The sequence below is a fragment of the Artemia sp. Qi Xiang Cuo genome, chromosome 20, assembly GCF_049724085.1.
Source record: "Artemia sp. Qi Xiang Cuo chromosome 20, ASM4972408v1, whole genome shotgun sequence".
Taxonomy (NCBI): Eukaryota; Metazoa; Arthropoda; class Branchiopoda; order Anostraca; family Artemiidae; genus Artemia; species Artemia sp. Qi Xiang Cuo.
In genome coordinates this window covers 9244276-9268069 of record NC_142813.1, presented here as the reverse complement: position 1 = coordinate 9268069, position 23794 = coordinate 9244276, and the positions used below count along the sequence as shown (strand labels likewise).

General features: G+C 34.0%; 1 protein-coding gene across 2 annotated transcripts in view; it reads left to right on the top strand.

Annotated features, from left to right (window-relative positions):
• Nucleotides 1–9890, top strand: part of LOC148939851 (uncharacterized) — a 112963-nt gene extending 103073 nt beyond the window's left edge. For both annotated transcript variants that reach the window (XM_089105761.1, XM_089105762.1), the window contains exon 7: nucleotides 5383–9890. The gene's annotated coding sequence lies outside the window, so the exon portion shown is untranslated. The remainder of the gene's footprint in view (nucleotides 1–5382) is intronic.
• Nucleotides 9891–23794: the final 13904 nt, after the last annotated feature.

Here is a 23794-nt window from a genome sequence, read left to right as displayed (position 1 = left end):
TCGGTAAGCAGAGACATCTCTTCCCCTCCTTTAGGATAATGCAATCTTTCCAATCTTTTAAATCCAATCTTTAGGAAAGATTACACATTAGTTTTTTTTATCCTTGTCATGTGAGTGAATACCAAAGACACATAAGGATAAGTTAAAAAGTTTAAGTTATTATATCCTATGTATACGTTGTTTTGTTACAATAATATATATAATCTTTACTTTACATATTATTAAGCAGTTTTCGTACCCAATTGTTAATGCAAAAAAAAATAATAATAATCAATAGCTATAATAAATACGATTAGTTACAAATGAGGTCAGATAAAACAGTTAAAGGTAAAGAATATAACTTTGGATTTTAAAATTTTTACCGGCGGTTCTGGTCTCTGTTTCATAACCCTTCAGCCAGTAAGTGCAATGGGGGCTGGGGACCAGCCATCCTGTGGTTTCTCATGCCCTTCTTTTTACCTTGCCCAGATTTCTTCCGGTACACATTTATAGCTGGGTCGACTCTGGCTGAGTTTACAGAGTCACGCCGCTGACCCCTGTGCAAATCAAATAACTGGCGACACCAAGGCTTGAACCCATTGCCTCATGCCCATATTGCCCATACCCATTGCCTCACAGACAAAGGATTTCAAGCCTAGCTTGCTAGCTACTCAGCTAAGACCACCTAGCTACATACAAATATGAATAAGCGCAACTAATAAAGAAGCTCAAACCAGCAACAAATTGAAAAGTGAATGAAATTTTAATGACAAAATTCATCCCGTCAGATTGCTGAAAACTTAGGGTCTTATATGGCACTGTTCAACCATTTGCCGGGGTCTCCCTCCCATAGTTAGGTGGATTGAACTTCCTTTTAAAGGAATCAACAGATGGCTTTAGAGGGATAACATTTCTCGGGAGACTATTATAAATCGATGTGTAGTGTCTCCCAAGGCTGTTCTTCAAATATTCAGTGCGGGGTGCCTCCTCTTGTAGGTAGTTAAACAAAAAAAAATTATTTTTTCCAACTGAAAGTAAGGAGCAACATTAAAACTTGTAACGAACAGAAATTTGTCCTCGTATGAGAGGGGCTGCTCCCTCCTTAACCCCTCGCTCATTACGCTGAAGCTTCTTAGTGCTTTGAAAAAAGCTTCTTATTCCAGTTCAACTACCCTTGTGTTTTCTCGTGTGAGGAAACACAAGGGTTCAATATTCCGGAAACACAAGGGTTCGCTCATTACGCTGAAGTTTCTTTGTGCTTTGAAAAAGCTTATTATTCCAGTTCAACTACCCTTGTGTTTCCTCGTATGGGGAAACACAAGGGTTCAATGTTCAGGAAACACAAGGGTTCGCTCATTACGCTGAAGTTTCTTAGTGCTTTGAAAAAAGCTTCTTATTCTAGTTCAACTACCCTTGTGTTTCCTCGTCTGAGGAAACACAAGGGATAAATTTTCAAGAAATACAAGGGTTCGCTCATTATGCTGAAGTTTCTTAGTGTTTTGAAAAAGCTTCTTTTTCCAGTTCAACTACCCTTGTGTTTCCTCATATGAGGAAACACAAGGGTTCGCTCATTATGCTGAAGATTCTTAGTGCTTTGAAAAAGCTTCTTATTCGAGTTCAACTACCCTTGTGTTTCCTCGTATGAGGAAACACAGGGGTTAAATTTTCAGGAAACACAAGGGTTCGCTCATTACGCTGGAGTTTCTTAGTGCTTTGAAAAAGCTTCTTATTCCAGTTCAACTACCCTTGTGTTTCATCAGTTGTTCTTAAAGGATTGGGATAAAAAGTCAAACGTTAGCATAGAGTGTGAACTGCTGATGTTGGGGTAGTCAGCCCTATATATAGAACAATTTCTGTTCTTTTTAATTTTTAATCTTTTGCTCTTTACTTTCAGTTGAAAAAAAATATGTTTTTTTTTCTGATTATTTTTCAAGTCATCCCCAGACCTAACTAAGATATGATATGTGCTACCGGCCCCACAACTACCCTTTGCTGTTATATCAACAATTGCAAATTGACAGGTACCGTCCCGCTTTTTCAGTTTTTCCGCTTAAATATTAAAATGTTGAATTGTAAGTAAAATTTTTGACAAAATTTGAACATTTAGTCAAAATTTTTGATGAAGAGTAGTTCGGTTGAACAAGTTTTTTAATATTTTTTTACTAAGAATTTTGGGTAGATGTAGGGAGGTATTCTTGTTCACATCGATACAAATCAGTTTAGGTAAATGGAGGTAAATTAGGTAAATTTAGTCCAGAAATTTTATTGCTAATATGTTGACTTTCCAAAAACTAACATAAACTTACTTTACGTAAAACTCTCTGTATAGCTCGAGTCTACTCGGCACTTTCTACGTCACGAACGAAAGTCGCTCCATAATATTACATAACTATGGTCTAAAGGTAGCTTTAAAGAGTAATAATACTTTGGATAGTTTTCTAAATTCTGCGAAGGATCTAACTTCATTGGGGAAGCAAAGTGGGGTCTATCAGATCCCATGTACTTGCGGAAGCTCATATGTGGGACATACTAACCAGAATTTGGAAATGAGATTACTACAACATAAAGACTCTATTTCATCAGCTTTAAAACAAAATTCTAAGCCTGAAGATTTCACTTCAGCCCTTTCGGAACATATTTTTAATTTTCCAGACCATTTTATTTTGTTCGATAATGTCTCTTTGATTTCTATGCCGGGATTTAAAGAAAAATTTTCGCGGAACTCTTGAAAATACGAAAATTTTATTCAAGGATATGGCTTTAAATAGAGACACGGGTGAATTTGGTTTGATCTCTATCTACGATAATTTATCAAAATCAGATAGAGTAAAGTTCATTTCACCCAATGCGATTAACCTCTGTTCAAGTGTTAGTTTATTCAATCTTAACGAACCGGATCCAGAAAGGTCAAAGAGACTCGCTTCCGTTTGTGCTTTGGAAAGAATAAGATTATTAAACAATATGTAGTTTTATTTTATTTTGTATATAATTTTTTGTTTTTAATTGTTTTAGTTTAATATAACTACTGGTGACGGCCAGTGCATTTGTGACCGAAATATCTAGTATTTTTGTGAAATTTATCACTGTCTATTAAAAGGATTTTATCCCTATTTTAACTCTTACATAACGTAACGTAGTTAATGGGAAAATTTATATGGCGTAATGTGAAAGAATTTTTAATTCTTTGCTACATGCGTTATTTTACTATTTTTAGTTCATCTGTTTGTTTTACAGTTTGCAAAAGCAAGTTTTGCGGTCAATATTTGACAGTTCGCTGTATATTCGTTACTCCATCCCCTTTATGCCATTTTTGATTGTAATTGTGCTCCTGCAAGACAGCTTCGTAATTACGTTCTGACCCTTTTTCCGTCTCATTTATTAGAAAAGAAATAGGAAAAACTTCCAGATAAGTCAGAAAAATATCCTTTCTCCTTGAATCTTAAGGGCGTCTTGACTCATAAGAAAGTTGTTTTTCTGAAAATTTGTTATAAAGAAAACGTCAAAGGAATGAACAGTTAAATTTTCTGCTCTTGGGTAAGCTTTTTATGAGTTTTTTACGCAAAGAAGCGTTATTGTAATATTCTATTTACATATGCCGCGATTTCATTTAAACATGATATACTATTTTAGTTTAACGTTCCATCCTCCTCTGTTTGAATGATATTTAAATCCTGTAGCGAAAAACTATTTCAATGAAAATCTTGGGTTAAGATCCGAACGTCTTCTCTACTAGCCTATATGTCCTAATGACATAAATTTGAAAGAGAAATTTGCAGCTACTGAAGTTAATTTTTGGATTCTGGGCTGATCGAACTCTCAATCCTAGTTTTTCTATGAAATTCGAAAGTTAAACCTAAAAACTATACTGAAACTCAACTTAACCCAGATTGTGGGAAAAAGTTAACATTTACTTTGTTTTATTTCTTCATCTGGGAAAATTGAGTCTTTATTTAGAATTGTTTATACATTTAACAAGGGGAGGGACGTAATTGAAACTAAAAAGAAAAGGTAAAGAAATAAAAACGTATATTACTTTCAAAAGTTTAAACTTTTAAAAGTTTAAACTTTTAAAAAATTTTAAAAGTTTAAACTGACTGAAAAGGATCACGCATCACTACTGAAAACTTTCACACGGATCTGAGTCTTAAGAAAACTATAAATGAATAGAAGCTTTACCCCTTCACCAATTCTCCTTATTTTGCTTCTTTTTCTTTTTCATTGAACTTACCAGTTGATAATTTCTCTTTGAGGCTGCTAGGCTGCTTACCACACTAGGTTAACATTTATATTCACCAAGTTGTTTTGGTGTTTTTTTGCTTAGATTTTTTTTCAAATCTGAGTAAATTGAGTCGTAGTTTAGATTTTTTTTTTTAATTTGACCATTAAATAATTGGGAGGGGATTCTATTGCAACTAAAAAAAAAATACTTAACATTAATTTATTTTTAAGACTTTAAACTGACTAAAAAGGATAACCCCTCAGTGCTGAAAACTTGCATACGAAGCTGAACCTTGGCAAAACTGCAGAGTATTGCCTTACTTCGTCACCAATTACATTTTTCTTCTTTTCTTTTTCATTAAACTTACCTCTTAATACCAAATTTACCACTGAAAAAAGTTACCAGTTGATTTTTTTTTGTAGGCTGCTAGGCTACTTACCATACTAGGTTAAAGTTAATATTCACTAAGTTGATTTGTTTTGCTTAGTTTTTTTTTAATCTAAGTAAATTTATTCTTTATTTAATTTTTTTTAATTTGACCAGTAAATCATGGGGAGGGGATTCAATTGAAACTAAAGTAAAAATTTTAAGAAAAAAATTCTCATATTACTTTATTTCTTAAGACTTTAAAGTGACTGGAAAGGACAACGCCTTACCACTGACAACTTTTATACGCAGATGAGATTTATGAAAAACACAGATGAATAAGAGCCTTTCCCAGTACCTCGTCACCAATTCCTCTTTTATTCGTCTGCTTCTTTTTTAATTGTATACGGCTTAACTAAACTTGTTTTCCTGTTAGACAGTTAGAAGTGCTAGAATGAATGATTTTATTCAGTGATTAAACCCGTACAGAGTATTTTCACTATCTAATCAACAAAATATAGCATAAAATATCAAAAACTGAAAATCACAAGCAAAATACTAAACACCACAAAGAAACAAGGAAAAAGAAGAATAAACAATAAGTCAGTGTAAGTGGTTGTGTGTCAAAAAAAATCCAGAGTTTATAGTTTAATTAGACACGTTTTTTCGGAAAATTTAGAGAGATCAATACCATTAGCAGTGGTACCGCCGATACATTCAAATTAAAAAAAAAATGGAGAAAAATCAGAATACAGAAGTTTGTTATTGCTGATTTCAAAAGGTATTAAAATGTTTCTTAATGTTTGTTTTCTTTTTAGGTCGCTATTTCCATGAATATCTGGTGCAGCTTGAAATATTAAGTCAATCTAATGCGTTTAATAAGGTGTACTTCTATCGCGTTCTTAAGTGTGTATTTTTGTCAAGTGCTATCTTCTTTTCATTTAGTTTTTGAAGTTTCAACGAGAACGTAGTTATTTATTTCAACTAGCTTTTTTCATATCCTTTCGCCTTTTTTCTCTCATCTTTATTTTATGCGTGAACCTGTAAACTAAGGCTTCAATTGGAGATCGACATACCCAAAATCGAAAAACGTATCTAATATTTTTTTTTTCTTGAAAGTGAGTAATGATAGTCCTCTCGTGAGCCTTCGCCCAGGGGATGCGTTTGCAGAGGCTTATTCATTTCATAATGCTTTTTTCGTAATAAAGGGTGTATCTGCCACTTTCTGAAAATCAGTTACTGTGCATAAAACCGTCCTCTCATGAGCCTTCATATAGTGATGCGTCTACAGAGGTTTGTTTATTTCATAAGAAAGGGCGTATCTTACATATTTTCTGAAAGTAAGCTATTACAGTCCTCTCGTGATTTTTCATGCACTGGATGCGTTTGCAGAGGCTTATTCATTTCAGAATTGTTTATTTTGTAATAAAAGGCGTATCTGTCACTTTCTGAAAATCAGTTACTGTGCATAAAACCGTCCTCTCACGAACCTTCATATAGTGATACGTCTATAGAGTTTTATTTATTTCATAAGAAAGGGCGTATCTTACATATTTTCTGAAAGTAAGCTATTACAGTCCTCTCGTGATTTTTCATCCACTGGATGCATTTGCTGAGGCTTATTCATTTCATAATTGTTTATTTTGTAATAAAAGGCGTATCTGCCACTTTCTGAAAATCAGTTACTGTGCATAAAATCGTCCTCTCATGAGCCTTCATATAGTGATGCGTCTACAGAGGTTTATTTATTTCATAAGAAAGGGCGTATCTTCCATATTTTCTGAAAGTAAGCTATTACAGTCCTCTCGTGATTTTTCATCCACTGGATGCGTTTGCAGAGGCTTATTCGTTTCAGAATTGTTTATTTTGTAATTAAAGGCGTATCTGCCACTCTCTGAAAATCAGCTACTTTAGCTCACGAGCCTTACTCGATTGCTGCGCTTACAGAGGTTTTCTTATTTCAAAATAAAAGACGTATGTGCCATATTTTCTGAAATTGAGCTATTACAGTCCTCTCGAAATTCTTCATTCAGCTATTTTAGCTCACGTGCCTTATTCCATTGCTGCGCTTACAGAGTTTTTTTTTAAATAAAAGGCGTATGTGACATATTTTCTGTAATTGAGCTATTACAGTCCTCTCGTGATTTTTCATCCACTGGATGCGTTTGCAGAGGCTTATTCGTTTCAGAATTGTTTATTTTGTAATTAAAGGCGTATCTGCCACTCTCTGAAAATCAGCTACTTTAGCTCATGAGCCTTACTCGATTGCTGCGCTTACAGAGGTTTTCTTATTTCAAAATAAAAGGCGTATGTGCCATATTTTCTGAAAGTGAGCTATTACAGTCCTCTCGTAATTCTTCATGCACTGGATGCGTTTGCTGAGGGTTATTCATTTCATAATTGTTTATTTTGTAATAAAGAGCGTATCTGCCACTTTCTGAAAATCAGCTATTTTAGCTCACGTGCCTTATTCCATTGCTGCGCTTACAGAGGTTTTTTTATATTTCAAAATAAAAGGCGTATGTGACATATTTTCTGTAAGTGAGCTATTACAGTCCTCTCGTGATTTTTCACCCACTGGATGCGTTTGCAGAGGCTTATTCGTTTCAGAATTGTTTATTTTGTAATTAAAGGCGTATCTGCCACTCTCTGAAAATTAGCTACTTTAGCTCATGAGCCTTACTCGATTGCTGCGCTTACAGAGGTTTTCTTATTTCAAAATAAAAGGCGTATGTGCCATATTTTCTGAAAGGGAGCTATTACAGCCCTCTCGTAATTCTTCATCCAGTGGATATGCATGCTGATGTTTATTCATTTCATAAAGATTTATTTCATAATAAGGGCGTATCTGGCACATTCTGAAAATGAGTTAATGTTCATGCAAGAGTCTTATCATGATCCTTCGTCGATTGAATGAGTTAGCAGCGCATTATTTATTTCATAATGATATATTTAATAATAAAGGGCGTACCCGATACTCCAAAATGAGCTTTTACCTGTTGTATGCGTTTGTAAAAACGATTTTATAATATGTAAAGTAAACCGTTAATAACCGGAACAAAAAGTATTTTTATTATTTCAAGTATTTTTATCTATTTTCAGTCTATAATAATAACTATTAATAAATAACAAAATAGAAAAAAATGAAGCCACTTCATTCAGCTAATCGCTCTAATTTTAAAGGACTTTTGCTAATTAAATCTTCAAAAATAAAATGATTTCAGTGAAAAAATTTATTGCCCCATTTTTTCTACCATTTATAATTAAGAAATTGTGAGATACGCCCTTTAGTTTTGGACACAACGATAGTATAGTTATTGTTCAACAATCAGGGAAAATTTAAAAGAGGATGGGAAGACTTGCTTGACAATTTCTGTCATACTAATAATTAGCCTGAATTAAATGATGTAGCTGTGTTCATTAGCTTAAATATAATTAATGATCATTAATTATTTTTTGTGATCAGCCTAAAAAAATAGATGAAAATAAATTTAGCCCTTAAAATGCTTAAAATACATAACAGTAGCTAACATTTTGACCCATTTTTCACTTATTATAATACAAATTGCTTATAATTTTGTGTTATTGCTGTCTTGGAAGGAAAATAATACCAAATAATCATCATTAATTTATAATTATAATCATAATATTCTATAAAATTGTATAAATTATACAAATATTACAGGTACAAATTATTAATTATGATTATATTTAAGTTCTGAAATCTACGCCGGAGTTATAATTCGGAGTTATAATTATAACTCCGCATTTTATAGCTTAAGTTTGCATCCGAAAAAAACAAAAATTCTTGTACGATTATCTCCGAGAATGGCTATATTCCTGTAATGTCTATTTATTTTCTGTTCTGACTCTATGCCAAGCTTTTAGTGATTAGTGTTTTCGATTGATCTAATTTTATTTGAATTTGATTCAGTTGCAATATTTCCATATTCCATTTTAATGTTTTGGTCAAGCGTTGCTTTATTTTCCTACATGCTTTCTCATAGGCTGAGGTTCAAGGAGGCTGGGAAAGCCAATTCGAACTCGATAATAAGAGTTAAAAACTACAATTCCATATAGATAATTTTTTTTTTTTTTTTAGCAAAATTATTTATCTTACAAAAAAGTATAAATTCATGCTCGATTTTTTCTGAAAATTGTCATGTTGCTGCAAGATCTATTCATTTTTGTTGCTGACACTGGACCTATAAAGCATTTATGATCCACTTCAATTTTCTTGGTAATTGTTTCCTTCTCGTCGTCCTCTCTCCCGTCTTTTACTTTATAACCTTTTTCCTTTTATATTTTCTGTGCATTCTTCCCTTTCTTTTCAATATTTTCTGAATTTAGTTACTAAACCTTTTGGGTTTTAGATCAAATTTTATCTTTGATATCTGTTTTATAGGAATGTTATTAATCATGCAAGTGCCTTATTATTTATTGTGTGCCTTACTACGTGCCCAAGGAGAAAAAGAGTGGTTACTTTCTTGTAATTCTGTTGTAAAAAAAAATGCCTTAATTTGATCAGTCCCTCATGAGATAAGTCGCAGATGTTCCTATAGCAATATAATAATAAATGAACTGAGTTCCCTATAAAAATTAATGAACTGTGTTCTTGTGGCGCAGACTTCATAATTTTCACATTATCACTTTTACACTTGCACCCGCTCACTAGATTCCCCCCCCCCCGGCATTTGAAGATACCTTTTTCTTGGAATTCTCTCTGAATTTTTTTTCATCGAAGAAATGATGAAAAAATTGCCCCCCCCCCTCCTCTAGATTTGAAAAATACTTTTTGTCCCGCTCCTTATTTTCTTGAATTGAGGTCATTGCATTGAAAGCCCAGCGCACCAGTTTTAGTTGATGGAATTTTCTGCATCCCTACTGTGTGGAGGTATATTTTTGAACAGTCTCAAAATAAAACTATAATGGGTGTACACCCAAAAACATAGTGAATTAGTTCCTATAGGAACATCTGTGTCTCGTTCCTGGACAGACAAATAACCCCGCCTTCTCAAAACCTAGTTGGCGCCTCTGTCAAATTTTTATTCAGTGGAAAAGTTTGAAAATTAGTCACACGATTTTTTGCAAGTAGTCACTCTGTTTCTCTGTGATCTGCCACTCTAGCTTATCAACCTCTTCTCATTTAGCTCATCTCATGGTTTACTCATTGCTAATCTCAATAAAAGTAGTTAACTTAGTTAGAAACTCAATTTTAACTAAGCCCTTAGGTTATTTGTCGAATTGACAAAACTCACTTGATTTATGCTATTATTTCGAGGCTGTTTTTGGTTGTTATGGTTTAATAAAAGTATTTTTAAATCTCTTCTTTTTCAATTTAGTATTTGGCTACAGAAGATTTGTAATTTAGTGGTTCAATTGCCGAATCGACTAACTTTAAAAAAAAAACACAGAGGAAATTAATAAAAATAAACGTTTTTTGTCTTGATAATAATGTACCAGTCAGTCTTTATGGCGGAGAAGTGTCAAGTGGGAGGGGGGGGGGTTAGAAAAAAAAAATTGAATAAAATAAAACTTTAAAACCGACATCACTAGTATCAGCACACCAATTAATAAGCATACATAAAGGAACTTTTTTTTATCTCTAAAAATTTATTTAATTTTAATAATAAAAATACAATTATTACTCTGTATCAAAATTCAAAATATATTTCATTCTGTACGGTGTGAAAAATACATTTCAAGTTAGCGAATAATAGCCTAGGCATTCATTTAAAGACGTTATTTCATACAAAATGTGGCCATTGAAAATACTCCAGTTGTTCAAAGCTTAGGTTTCGTGTAATTAAATATATTAATTTTAGTGCTTATAGTTAATAATATGTATCGATAACATTAATCCATAATTTAATTCAGTGCAAAACTGCTACCTATGTAAAGAGTGATATGGCTTCCAAGTATATTTTTTCTACTAGGCGACTTCGTATTGGAGGATTAATCGTAGAATCTTCGGAGGGGGCTCATTTGAGTGAAAATTTAGAGTTATAATGCCCTTTCTAAGAGTCAAAAGGGATTAAAGGATAAGCAGCCCCCCTTTCATACCGTTTTCGCTATCCGGCCCACCCTAATCTCCAGAGACATACGGGTCAAAATTTTGTGATAGCTGTTGTTGAGAATAGTCAAAACGTCCAATAAATGTAGCTCTGGGGATGACAGAACCCGGCCACAACCCTTGGGGCAAGAGCCATAAAATATACAAGTTGCCCATTTTTAAACATAGCCTTTTCAAAGGAAAAGGTTGTTTGATCTTGGGTGTTCGATTACCTGGAAATTTTGAGGGATGGCGATTGTTCTCTGGGTAAACAAGGTCAAATATTTTGTTGTAGGAGGGGAGAGTTTTCCAATTCTTGTTGTTCCTAATTGTTTATATTGCGAGTAAGTTCTTACGAATAGCGCGATGTGCCAAGATTATACTCTGGGAGAATATAATCTGGAACGACACACTTACCTGGGTAAATCAAAAGACGCTATGCGCACCTGATTTGTCAAATTATTTACAATATCTCAGAAAGGGCTTAAAGGATCAAGTTAAAACTGTAAGGGAGTATTGGACAGGGGTTAGTGGATAACTTGAAGACACTGTGTATCCAGTGCATCGAAATACCATGTCCGCAATACCTTGGTAACGGCTGCTGGATGGAACTGAAACTTTCAGGTACAATCGGGAAAAGGAAGGGGGGCAAGAGAACTTCAAATATTTTGTTTGGAGGGAGGGGAAAATATTGGGGGAAAGCGGTATAAATCAAAAGACTAAGTTCTACCTGGTTGTCAAAATGGCGCATCTGCTTGTGCATCTGCATCTGCAATGTCTTAGGATTGGTTAAGTTTATTAAGTTGAAATTCTCAAGGAATCTCGTGGAAAAACTGAATTAAATTAAAAGACACTGTACATCCAGGTTATCAAAATACCGTATCTGCAATATTCCGGGAATGAAAATTAACGGTTCAATGAATCAAGTTAGTATGTTTAGGAGGATTGGAGGAATGGTCAAAGGGATTTTGAATCATAACTTAGAGGGGGGAAAGGTAAATCGAAATACACTATATGCATCCAGGTCATCGAAATAGTTTGTCCGCAACATCTTGGGACGGTTTGGGGAATGGAGTCGAAACTGTCAAGTACTTTTTTAGGAATAAAGGGGAAGAGGGAGCAAGGGAAATTCAAATTCAGTCTTGCGGGAGCGAAAAGGGGCTGAACATCTTCATTTCAGTTGAAAAGTGAGTTTTTGCTCTGTAAGCTCCTTTGGGACTTAGAATTTATGCACGGTAAAGTAGCGAGTAAAATCAAAAGACGCTAAGTGCTTCCATGCTACCATGAACCCTTATCTACAACATTCCAGAAACAAAAACGGGCCGTTGAAATGGAATATTCAAATTACAGTGCCCTTTTAAGCCTCAATAGTGGGTAAAGGGCAACTAATCCCCCTTTGCCCTTTTTTCCTACCGAACCCTATAACCCCAAATATATTCGATAAAAATATTGAAATTTTCATTTTGTTCAAAATAGTCGAAGAATTCACAAATATGTCTTTAGAGAAAACACGACCCCCAAAGTCCCTTCAGAAAGGGCCGTATGGGATCCTAGATGAACCGGAAATGATCCAAAAGCTTTTCTTTGTATTTAAAGTGAGCTCTTACGGATTGTACGCCAAACCAAGATTCTCGAGAGTCTACTCTGAAAACATCACGTATTCTTGAGTAAATCTAAAGACGCTATATGTACCTGATCTTTTTAATTATTTATAATATTGTAGTAATGGCCGAAGTGATCGAGGTGAAACTTTAATGGAGGATAGGGGGCTCAAACGGATTTATAACTTTCACTTGGGGAAGGAGGCAGAGGTAAATCGAAAGACACTATGTATATTCAGATTGTTGAAAAAGCGTGTCTACGATATCTTTGGAACGGGCTGAGGGATGGAGTTGAAACTCTCAGACAAAGTTTTTGGGAACGGTTGGTAGAAAGACGGAGGAAACCTTTAAATCCAAGAAAGAGAGAAGATAAGGAAGTCCAGAATCAGCCCAAGGCTTCAAAAATCTCGGAGCACCCCAGAAAAAAAAAATTTTCTAATTTAAAAAAAAGGAAAACCTCTTACTTTTGCCCATTTTTGTTTTAATAATACGTCACAGATGTAAACTAATAAAATTAGAGCACATTTTTACTACGGAATTTTCGGGAGGTACTTTTTCCTGTTCTCTTTAACTTAACTTTAAAGCCTTGGGCCGATTCTGGACTTCCTTATCTTTTCTCTTTCTGGAATTTAAAGATTTTCTCCGTCTTTCTTCCAAGCGTTCCCAAAAACTTTGTCTGACAGTTTCAACTCCAACCCTCAGCCCGTTCCAAAGATATCGTAGACACGCTCTTTGCCGCCCCCAACACGGGAGAAGCCCAAATTCAAAACCCGAGAACTACTGCTTTGGGACGGTTGATTGCTTTTTTAATCGTTTGATCTGAATCATGGTTTCTTTATTGTAGTACTGCGAATTGTTTGGCTTATCTAAGCTCTTATAATTGTTCTGTTCTGATTTTTCCCTTTTGGAAAAACCAGTTCAGTGTCTACGTGGGTACAATTTGTCATTTCTTCGGTGAATGTACCAAATAAAAGAGCATTTTTCAATATAAATACCCCCGAAAAAGACATTGTTGAATGAAAATACCCTCCAAAAAGGTGTTTAAAAAAAGCCCAGACGAGCACATTAGTTAAGAATAAACAATTTGGTAATTTTAATATGAAGTGTCGGAAAGTTAGAAACTTTTGAGCCATTCCTAGGTATCATATGCTATTTTTATACCTTCTTTTTTATCAGGTGTTTTGGCCCTTATGGCTATGAAACGATCTTGAGAATAGGTGTCAAAACTAATTTTACTTAATTATGAGGCTGATTACGACCTTAAAGCTAAAGAACTATGTTTTCGCTTTTTTATTCTAACTATTTTTATTCTATTTATCCTAACTTTTTGCTTTCTAATTTTGCTTTCTTACAAATTTTGATTTCCTTTTTGTCTCTTGTTTGTCTTGATGGTTGGAAATTCCAATGTAATTTTGGAGTGGAGAAAAGGTTAACCAGGTTCGTCTTCAGTCCATACATAAAAATCATTTTGCACTATAAGCTCCAATAAGATTTATAGTCTATGCGTGTTCAAGTAACAAGATAGCATCAAAGGGACTAAGTGCTTCCGGGGTGTCAAAATGACGTAAAAGCAATATCTTAAGAATGGTTTAGGGCATTAAATTGACACTCTTAGGGAATATTGAGGGGAGAGAGGTAAGTGGACGTTGAGTCGTGGGTTGGAGGAAAGGATAGATCTAAATCAAAAGGCGCTGTTCATCCATTTTATCAAAATGCTAACGAAAATTAATGGCTTAAGGGATCCAGTTGAAACTTTTAAGAAGTATTGGACGGGGTGAGGGTATCTTTCAAGAAGTATTGGACGGGGTGAGGGTATCATACTTTTATATTTTTACTTGAGGGGATCAAGAGGAGCGACAGCGAATTTTGGGAGGTTTGGGAGAGCACAAACCTACGGGGCTCATGTGGCAACACTGCACAGAGGGCCATAGCCTATCTTCTTTTCTTTATATTAATGTCATCAGAAATCGAAACTCGGTTTCTTTATTTGCTGAACTGAAAAATCTACTAATTTGTTTGTGATATATCATATAAAATTTTGGGAGGTTTGGGAGAGCACAAACCTACGGGGCTCATGTGGCAACACTGCACAGAGGGCCATAGCCTATCTTCTTTTCTTTATATTAATGTCATCAGAAATCGAAACTCGGTTTCTTTATTTGCTGAACTGAAAAATCTACTAATTTGTTTGTGATATATCATATAAAATTTTGGGAGGTTTGATTGATTCTCATGGCAAAATAATCGATTTCTTCCCGCTGATCTGCTTTAGAATTTCAGGCCAAGAAGGTACCTTAATTAAAATTCCAGAACCAAGGGAACCTCAATCAAGAAACAAATCTGGTTGTAATGATTCTTGATACGCTATTTTTATTTTTATTTTTTAATAACAAAATCTTTTCAAGAAATGACCTCAAAGTGTATTTGTGTAAACAAACAAGCAGTTACAACAAAAAATAATACAGTAAGATTCATAGGATAAATGGTCGATCAATATTCGTCTATATTTAAGGCTGTAGCAGGATTAGGGTCAGGATGGCTTCAGTCCTATACAAGGCCAAAAATTATGCAGCTTTTCAATCCATTTGAATAAGATATTAAATCCACCCAAAAGTCTGTAATACAATTGCTATTAAAGTTTGTTCTAAAATTTTGTCTAAATTCTAAATTACCGTGCGAAAATCTTGTCTTAAGTAGAAAGATAATGGAAGAAAACTTTACAAATATTTCTTCCATTCAACAATAAAAAATAGCAATAAAAAACGAACAGAAAGGGACTTTTAAAAGCTTTATCCAAACAAAAAGTTTTTCCAAGTCACATAATGGTTACAACTTAAAATAAAAAGAAATTACAATCAATGGATAAATGAGGCCGAAAAAGAACAGAAATTCTATTGAATAATGAAGTAAACCTTAAAACGAGCAGATATTACAACATACAAGAGTTGTGTTAACGCCTCCTAATCCTGGCGAAGCTGACAAGGAGGTTAGGAGGTTAACGCCTCCTAATCCTTCTAGAGACCAAGGCATCATTTCCGCTTTGCTGAAACCAGGTCTTATTTCGAGTGGTATGTTTTACTTGTGATAGCATCAGCACAAAACAGCAACCGAAATAATTACCTATGTTTAAAGATTAATCATTATTAAACAGTTCGTGGTAACGAATTGCAAGTAAGGAGTGACCCGGCTCAATAGTAACCGAAACTCTAAAAAACGGGATTTTGATACCAATGGATACATAAAAAAAATCAGATTTTAATGTTGATTTCAAATATATAAGTTTCATCAAGTTTAGTCCTACCCATCAAAAGTTACGCACCTGAAAAAATTTGGCTGACTTTCGAAAAAAGGAGGGAAGACCCCCTAAAAAATATAGAACCTTAATGAAAATCACACCATCAAATTCAGCGTATCAGAAAACCCTACTGTAGTGATGTCAAGCTCCTATCTGCAAAAATGTGGAATTTTGTATTTTTTGCCGGAAGAAAGATCGCGGATGCGTGTTTATTTATTTTTTTTTTTTCAAGGGTGATCGTATCGACCCAGTGGTTCTAGAATATCGTGGGGTGGCTCATTAGAACGGATATTAAAAGTTCTAGTTCCCTTTTTTAGTGACCAAAAAATTAAGGGCAACTAGGCCCCCTCCCACGCTTATTTTTTCCCAAAGTCACCCGATCAAAATTTTGAGATAGCCATTGTGTTCAGCATAGTCGAAAATATAATAACTATGTCTCTTAGGATGACTTAATCCCCCAAAGTCCCTGGGGGGAGGGGCTGAAAGTTATGAACTTTACCCAATGTTAACATAGGCTGTAGTATTGGTTATTGGGAAGTATACGGACGTTTTCAAGGGGGACTTCTTCTGGTAGTGGGGGGTCGATGGGTCAGGTTATATGTGGGAGGATCTTTACATGATGGAAGTTTTCATGTGGAAGGGACATTGCTATGAAGGGTGTGCCGGATTTCCCAGCATTATTTAAAAAAAGATAAGAAATTAAATAAAAAAAACGAGTTTTTCAACTGAAAGTAAGGAGCAACATCTAAATTTAAAACGAACAGAAAATATTATGTATATGATTGGGTTCACCCCTAGTCAATACCTCAGTCTTTAAGCCAAAGATTTTTTCAGTACTTTCATAAGAGCTATTTATTCTAATTAGCGGTCTTTGTGATTAAAGGGTCATTTTTAAAGAATTGGAGCAAAAATCAAACTTTAGCGTAAAGAGTGAGGTATTGACTAGAGGGCGAACCCCCTAATATACGTATTAAAACTATATGAATATTGAAGTTCGTTATGTAAGTTAATTCGTAAGTTACGTTTATTTGTTACTAATAAAAAAGTTCTTAAATAAAATTAAACAACGTTCGAGAAAGCTATTTAACCAAATAAAGGTAAAATTAATATGCGCATTTGGTTTTAATTATTCATGTACGGTGAGCCAAAATAAAAACCTGCATTAATTCAAAAACGTTCAAAAATTAAGTAAAAAAAAAGCTTTTTTAACTGAAATTAAGGAGCGACGTCAAAACTTAAAACGAACAGAAATTATTCCGTGTATGAAAGGGGCTGTCTCCTCAATGACTCGCTCTTTACGCTAAAGTTTGACTTTCTCACAACTCCATTTTTTTTAAACAATAAAAAACTTTAGCGTAAAGAGCGAGGCGTTGAGGAGGGCCCTTTCATATACGGAATAATTTCTGTTAGTTTTAAGTTTTAACGTCACTCTTTACTTTCAGTTAAAAAACCTTTTTTTATATATTTAATTTACAAATAGGAGTGGCTCTCATCAATAAGGATCGTAATTCACTCAAAATCAACAGTCAATAAGGGAGTAAAGATTTTAAATAATCACCAGGGGACTATTTTACCTGCTAGACCAAAACGATTTGCTTCAGTAATAGCTAACAAAAGGATTATTCCGCAACTGAATAATTAAAGTAATTTACAGTTTTTTTTTTTATTTTTCCTCAGTTACTCTGGTGTCCTCACTGAAGTAACTCTATATTAGCATCTTTTCTCTACGTGGATCAGTTTGCGCCGATTGTACATTTTTTGTTTTTTTTGTTGTTTTTTTTGGTGGTGGTTTTATTGGTTTTTAGTTTTATCTTGTTTTTTTTTTATCTTGTTCTTCTTGTGTGTCTTTCGTTCTGAAGACGCCTTTTTTGTATACAGGCGAAATATCCGCGTTGTTTTTTTTTTTTTTTTTTATTTTCTCTCCACTGGCCACAGTCTCGTTTTTTTTTTTTTTTTTTTTTTTTTTTTAGAGGTTTTTCTCTTTGTTGGTTTTTTGTTTAGCAAAATATAATTCAGCAAGAAAACTGTTATATATATTTATCTTTTGGTACATTTTTTTGTCACTTTTTAACTTAAGAAAATAAAAAGCACATTTAAAGACTAAGAGCGTGTCCAAAAGCTCCACGTTTTTGTTTTTTACTGGATAAGTTTTCGGATATTTTTTCGATTTTTTATTCGGACTTGAATAATTGGTTAGATAATCCGACGAATTTAGCTAACCAAAAATCCAGTGAAAGCGTAGGAATTTCTATAGTTTATAGTATAGAAACTTCAAGTATATCAACTTCTACAGTTTCAAGTTTCTGTACATTTAAAAAGCACATTTAAATACTAAGAGCGTGTCCAAAAGCTCCATGTTTTTGTTTTTTACTGGATAAGTTGTCGGATATTTTTTCAATTTTTTATTCGGACTTGAATAATTGGTTAGTTAATCCGACGAATTTGGCTAACCAAAAATCCAGTGAAAGTGTAGGAATCTCTATAGTTTCTAGTATAGAAACTTCAAGTATAGCAACTTCTACAGTTTCAAGTTTCTGTACATTTAAAAAGCACATTTAAAGACTAAGAGCGTGTCCAAAAGCTCCACGTTTTTGTTTCTTACTGGATAAGTTGTCGGATATTTTTCCAATTTTTTATTCGGACTTGAATAATTGGTTAGATAATCCGACGAATTTAGCGAACCAAAAATCCAGTGAAAGCGTAGGAATTTCTATAGTTTCTAGTATAGAAACTTCAAGTATAGCAACTTCTATAGTTGCAAGTTTCTGTATATTTAAAAAGCACATTTAAAGACTAAGAGCGTGTCCAAAAGCTCCACGCTTTTGTTTTTTACTGGATAAGTTGTCGGATATTTTTTCTATTTTTTATTCGGACTTGAATAATTGGTTAGATAATCCGACGAATTTAGCTAACCAAAAATCCAGTGAAAGCGTAGGAATTTCTATAGTTTCTAGTATAGAAACTTCAAGTATAGCAACTTCTACAGTTTCAAGTTTCTGTACATTTAAAAAGCACATTTAAAGACTAAGAGCGTGTCCAAAAGCTCCACGTTTTTGTTTCTTACTGGATAAGTTGTCGGATATTTTTTCAATATTTTATTCGGACTTCAATAATTGGTTAGATAATCCGACGAATTTAGCTAACCAAAAATCCAGTGAAAGCGTAGGAATTTCTATAGTTTCTAGTATAGAAACTTCAAGTATAGCAACTTCTACAGTTTCAAGTTTCTGTACATTTAAAAAGCACATTTAAATACTAAGAGCGTGTCCAAAAGCTCCACGTTTTTGTTTTTTACTGGATAAGTTGTCGGATATTTTTTCAATTTTTTATTCGGACTTGAATAATTGGTTAGATAATCCGACGAATTTAGCTAAACAAAAATCCAGTGAAAGCGTAGGAATTTCTATAGTTTCTATTATAGAAACTTCAAGTATAGCAACTTCTACAGTTTCAAGTTTCTGTACATTTAAAAAGCACATTTAAATACTAAGAGCGTGTCCAAAAGCTCCACGTTTTTGTTTTTTACTGGATAAGTTGTCGGATATTTTTTGAATTTTTTATTCGGACTTGAATAATTGGTTAGTTAATCCGACGAATTTAGCTAACCAAAAATCCAGTGAAAGTGTAGGAATCTCTATAGTTTCTAGTATAGAAACTTCAAGTATAGCAACTTCTATAGTTGCAAGTATCTGTACATTTAAAAAGCACATTTAAATACTAAGAGCGTGTCCAAAAGCTCCACGTTTTTGTTTTTTACTGGATAAGTTGTCGGATATTTTTTCAATTTTTTTTTCGGACTTGAATAATTGGTTAGATAATCCGACGAATTTAGCTAACCAAAAATCCAGTGAAAGCGTAGGAATTTCTATAGTTTCTAGTATAGAAACTTCAAGTATAGCAACTTCTATAGTTGCAAGTTTCTGTACCTTTAAAAAGCACATTTAAAGACTAAGAGCGTGTCCAAAAGCTCCACGTTTTTGTTTTTTACTGGATAAGTTATCGGATATTTTTTCAATTTTGTATTCGGACTTGAATAATTGGTTAGATAATCCGACGAATTTGGCTAACCAAAAATCCAGTGAAAGCGTAGGAATTTCTATAGTTTCTAGTATAGAAACTTCAAGTATAGCAACTTCTATAGTTGCATGTTTCTGTACATTTAAAAAGCACATTTAAAGACTAAGAGCGTGTCCAAAAGCTCCACGTTTTTGTTTTTTACTGGATAAGTTATCGGATATTTTTTCTATTTTTTATTCGGACTTGAATAATTGGTTAGTTAATCCGACGAATTCAGCTAACCAAAAATCCAGTGAAAGCGTAGGAATTTCTATAGTTTCTAGCATAGAAACTTCAAGTATAGCAACTTCTATAGTTGCAAGTTTCTGTACATTCAAAAAGCACATTTAAAGACTAAGAGCGTGTCCAAAAGCTCCACGTTTTTGTTTTTTACTGGATAAGTTGTCGGATATTTTTTCAATTTTTTATTCGGACTTGAATAATTGGTTAGATAATCCGACGAATTTAGCTAACCAAAAATTCAGTGAAAGCATAGGAATTTCTATAAGTTTCGAGTATAGAAACTTCAGAAACTTCAAGTATAGCAACTTCTATAGTTGCAAGTTTCTGTACTTGTAAGTATAGAAACGAGAAACAAAACATCTGGGTGTGTGAAAAATCGTTTCCTATTCCTCACTCATTAACAGTCTTGTTAATTTTCTCTTCTGAATTAAACATTAAAAAACAAAACTATTTAATTCTCTAAATAAATAAAACTTGCATTTATTTTACTATCAGAGTAACTTTCAGCCTATCTATCAGCCTATACTTCCCTCTGCCCTCCACCTTGAATGCCTTTGTAAAGCCCTGGGCTACAAGTAAAAGTTCAGTGATTTTATTGGTTTCAACTAATTTGTGATGGTTTTCAATAACTTATAATATTAATATTACTCTTAATTAATATTATTAATATGATATTTGGCCAATAATATTAATTGATCAAATAATATGAATTTGGAAAAAATCAAGAAATTGTGTTTATGTTCAGCTATCAAGAAAGGGCTAGGACATAGTCAAATGGGTAACAGTACAGTTTAAAAATTAACACATCACTTGTTATGCCTTTTAGCACGGATTCCAAACATCCCAATCGATATGTTTGCAATTATTTGCAGAAGAATCACCAAATTAGCTTTTGAAAAACAGCGTTGGATAATGTAAGATTTTTGCTAGCACCATCTTTCGGACACATTCTAATATAACCAGAAATCTTTGTAAATAGAACAGCAGAATTTAAAAAAATCATAAAATACAAAATTTTATCGCTTGTGACAGACAAGCCATTACTGAAATTAGTATTAGACTGCTAAGTAAGGAATTACTGATCCTGCTGAGTTTTACAATCTGTTTACGACGGAAATCTAGTTCGATTAATTTGAATCTAGTTCGATTAATTAGAATGTCGAATCTAGTGCGACAATTTTATTGCTTTTAGAGCCAAATGTAATCCCTCAAGCTTTCTTTGCGATTAGTCTTATTGTTTTACGTTTTTCCAACGGTTGTAATTTAAAATCGAACCCATTAATTCTATTTACTGTCGGAGTTCCTTTGTCTAACAAGGAAGATGAGTGTTTTATCTCAAACTTTTTTATCTCAACTGCCTCTCCGAAACTTGGATGAGACCTTCAACAGGGGCAATAATGGAGGTGTTATCGAATAAAACGAAATGGTGCGGGTTGTCATACACATGCTGAGCCAAGGCGGAATCAAAAGTCTCAGGCCTTTAGCATAGTTCCATAGCTTTGTCGATTGGCAGTTGAGAGGCAGTTTTCAGGGAGGCAGTTGAGATAAAAAAGTTCAGTCACCGAAAGGTTGCTCTCAATAGAGACACAAGAGAAACATATTTAAGCCCCATTTATAATTAAACTAATTAATTCTGATAGTTTTTACTTAAATATTAAAAAAAAATCACGTTTTGCAACCTCATAAAAATCAAAAGATCATAAAAATGATCTCTATAAATTATGAAATTGAATTCCCATTCAGTACTGTATTTTTTCATTCAGTTACCCTTTTACTTTTACATGGAAAGGGCCTTCAAATTTTAGTTATGTTTTTTTTTAAGGTTGGAAATTTTGTATAGTATCCTTGGATTTTATTAGTAATTTTAACGTTATTATCTTGCACTGAGGACGGTCAAGCGGAGGTCTTGACTGAAATATTTGCGTGTCAGTCCATATTTTTCACTGGCTTGTATAATCCTCGTTTTTCTCTTTTTTTACTACTGTTTCGTTTTACTACGAAAATCCTACTTGACCGACTAAAATTCCTGACAGACCCCACTTTAGAGGAATATAAGGTCGGCTTCCGAAGAGATCGATCTGCTATGGATCATATATTTTCCAACCGGCAACTGATGGAAAAAAATATATTAATTGCGAAAGAACTCCTCTTACTTTTTATTAACTTTAAACAGGCCTTCGATTTAATATAGCGCAACGAGCTTTGGCTCATACTTCTGCATTATGTAGTCCCCAAAAACATGGTAACATTGACCAAAGATATGTATTTGAACTTCTGTAGCCAGGTTCAGACACCTGAGGGATTGACAGAAGAGTTCCAGACGTCAGCAGGTGTTCTTCAGGGTTGCCTCCTATCCCCTCATCTATTTAATCTGTTTCTAAATGCAGCTTTATAACTTTCTAAGACCAAAGACGATGCATCCATTGGAGGGAATCTTGTCGACAAATTAGCGTACGCAGACGACATCGTGAGAATTAACAGTCATGAACATCTCCTCCAGACACTAACGAAATATTGTCAGCAATCGATGCCCTTGGGATGGTTGTCAACACAACAAAAATGAAAGTCATTCGGATATCCAGAGACTCTGCACCCAGAGCCATGCAGCTACCCATAAAAGGAGAGCAAATTGAAAATGCAGAATCATTTGTCTACCTCTGCAGTCTTTTAACCTCTAACAACAATTGCTCAAAATTGATTAGGTGTATAATGGGCCTTGCAACCAGCAACTTCAAGTGCCTGTCATCAATTTGGAAAAGTAAATTACTATCAAAATCATTGAAGGTCCGGCTTTTTAACTCTCTCATAATCGCCATTGCTATGTATGCAAGTGAAACATGGTCAATAAAGCTGATGACGAAAGGCGAATTTCTGCATTTGAAACAAAATGTCTCCGTCGCATAGAAGGGTTCACCTACTTCGACCGAGTATCCAATGAAGACCTTCGTAAACCCCTCCACTGCTCATTCACTATCATGGACCAAATTAGAAGTCAGCAACTCCGCTGACTTGATCATATCCAACTAATGTCATCAAATCAACTCCCCAAAATCACGTTTGAAGGATGAGTACATGGCACACGACCTCGTACCCGACCTCGCAAGAGATGGTACGACAACTTCAATGGTCACAACCTCCCCCAGCTCCTGCGTCTTGCACCAGATAGAACTGAATACCGTCGCCATATTCAACGACTAGTGAGAAGAGAAGAAGCCCCAATACAGCCACAAAGGCCGGATGGGATATAAGTCAAGTAAGTCAAAATGGAAATATTAACGCATTTTTATATAATTTTTTTCTATAATCTGTAATATTATCTATAATAATCTATTATCTGTAATAATCTGTAATTATCTGTAATATCTGTAATTTCTATTATCTGTAATAATCTATAATATTTTTATATAATCTGTGAATATAAGTGAAAACGAGGGTCTAAAAAAGGAGTCGGAAGTAGAGCACTAGGTACGATTTTGCTAGAAGCTATAGGAATTACCATGCCATTTGCTTGAAGCTATAGGAAAAATATTTCCAGAGATTCCCCACTAGTTCCTTCACATTAAAAAAGCAAGATATTTATTATAAATTTGGAACAATATCAATCTATTGAAATGGTTAACGATGACAAACATGTTTTCAACCAGAAGGGTTTTTTAAAGCACATTCAGCATGCCGTGTTTTATTTTTTTTATTATTTTTTTTTTTGGCAATTGGCATTTTGTCTGAAAACAGGTACCATTCATTGCGATCATAGCTCTAAAAAAAGGTTTAGCATTTGCGAAAATGATCCTATTAAGGTGGAAAGAAAGGGTTTAGCATTTGCGAATACTTCGATGTGTTCTGTATAATACACAAGTGGAGTTTGAACAGGGTTGTCAGTTTAAAATAGAGACTAACGAGGGCTTGTTAACTCAGGCAATTTGTTATAAATTTGGGACAACATAAATCTACGAAAATGGTTAATGAGGATAGAATGACATTGT